Raw genomic sequence first — 2043 nt, forward strand, 5'->3', positions numbered from 1 at the left:
TGTGTGTGTGTGTGTGTGTGTATGGTCCCTGTTGAACAAAACTTCCGATCATGAGGAATTGAGTCAGCTGTTCTGGGCAATAGTTTCCAGCCATTAAAAAATAGCTTTGTCCCAGCCCAGCCATTCCACTCCACCAGCAGGACCAATGTGCTGGTATTGGAAACAACCCACCCAGCTCCCAGTCAAACTACAAAAAAAGCTCTAACTTCCTGGTGGCCACCAGTATATGTATGTCGGCATACATACAATGTCCCCTGGCCCTTCTAATGTACCCAGTCTTCAGTAGTCAGAAAGGTTGAGGCCCCTTGATGCTCCAATAGGGCACTCTCCGCCTGTTGAGGTTTAGTCTGTTGGCTTCCCTGCCTGTTTTCTGATATCTGGTACTCAAACCGGCATACACTCGAGGTCTTCTGGGCAGAAAGTCCCATTTCCTTCCTCCACAGGGTCACTCTTCTGTGAGCATGGAGACCTTTTAAGCTTATTCTATAGGCTACATAGCTACCGGTCTGACCTCAGACCTCAGGTCTTTGTGGTCTCTGCCACCAGGAATAGTGCAAATCCACTAGACAGAACCTCACTTCTTGGAACTCTATTGGTGCTCTGTACAGACCCAGCTTGACCCCAGGCGTCTGCTGTCCTCCGAATCCTCTCCATCCATCTTCCTCTGACCTCTTCCTCCCAGACTCTCTGAGCTCTGGGCTGAGAGGCCTTTCAACATTTGATTACTGCCATCCCTGTACCTAAATTCTTCAGGACAAAGTAACTGCCCGTGTCTGACTCAGAGACGTGCTGACCAGACCCTGAACTCCAGCAGCTTCTCCCTCCTTCTCCAGATCACTCCCACGTTTAACTGACTCCCTCGAGTCTTATGAGCGTGCGGATGCCTGGCTCCTAACACTCAGGTTCTTTTCATCTTTCCCTAAACTTGGGGACACCCCAGGTAGTGAGAAAAGAGTTTCCCCCAGTCCTGCCTATCATTTCTAGTTCAAACCAGACCTTTAAAATGGGCTCTTAAAGCTCCATATTAATGAGTTCCAGCCTGCCAAACTCATTCGATTATGTGTTCAAATATGGCCACAGTACTCTCTTAATGATGGCCACTATCACTGACGATGGCCCCACACAACTCGAAACTTCCAGTTTGGATGTTCTTACAGATCTAGACAACTTTCTCAAACAAAATAGCAAAGGAACCAGGTTCCTATCCCACTAAGCAGCCTCCCATGTCCGACCCCAATCATTTTAACCGTTCTCATCCCTCTCACCCAGATCCTGCTTTCAATCTTGACTAGAGCCGGACCTTAATTCAGCTCAGAAAGCTGGAGTCAGAAGCTACACTGGGCCCCAATGCTGATGTTTCCTGTGGGTCAACAAGCCTGCATCTTTTTTTTTTTTTTTTTTTTTTTTTTTTTTTTTTTTTTTTTTTTTTTTTTTTTTAGTTTTATTGCATTATGATGAGAAAAGTTTCATGATTTCAATTTATCTGAATTTGTTAACTTTAAAAACATGTTTTAAGTAAATAGAATTAAATCACATTCTTGTTTCCCTTTTGTACCCCAACTCCTCCCAGAGAGCCACCTTCAATAGCTACAATATCTTTTTTTGTCATATTCTTTAAAATTTATAAAATATTAAAACAATAAAAATGAGTATTATAAAAGTTGTTTGATATAAAACAACAATCAATTTAACAGTCTTATGTAGATGCTTGTCTACAGCACTATTGAAAATACATATGTTTTTCTCAATATAAATTTTAAATAACTCCATATTAACTGTATATTTCAAAATAATATATCACTACTAGTATTTTCTTAAATGAACATGAATATATAAAGTCTTTTTGTTCATGTGTTTGTTTTATATTTAGTAGAGTTTAAAATCTTGGCTTTTACAAGCCCAAGATAAGTACAATTTTTAGACATTTGACTTCACTGTAATAAGGCTGTACTTCAATGACCCTCACATTACCAAAGGATTTTTACCTCCATCGTAGCTAAGCTGAGAGTTGACAGTTCTGCTGGGCCAAGGAATGAATTGTAG

This window comes from Mastomys coucha, unplaced genomic scaffold, assembly GCF_008632895.1.
Source record: "Mastomys coucha isolate ucsf_1 unplaced genomic scaffold, UCSF_Mcou_1 pScaffold21, whole genome shotgun sequence".
In the NCBI taxonomy this organism is placed as follows: Eukaryota; Metazoa; Chordata; class Mammalia; order Rodentia; family Muridae; genus Mastomys; species Mastomys coucha.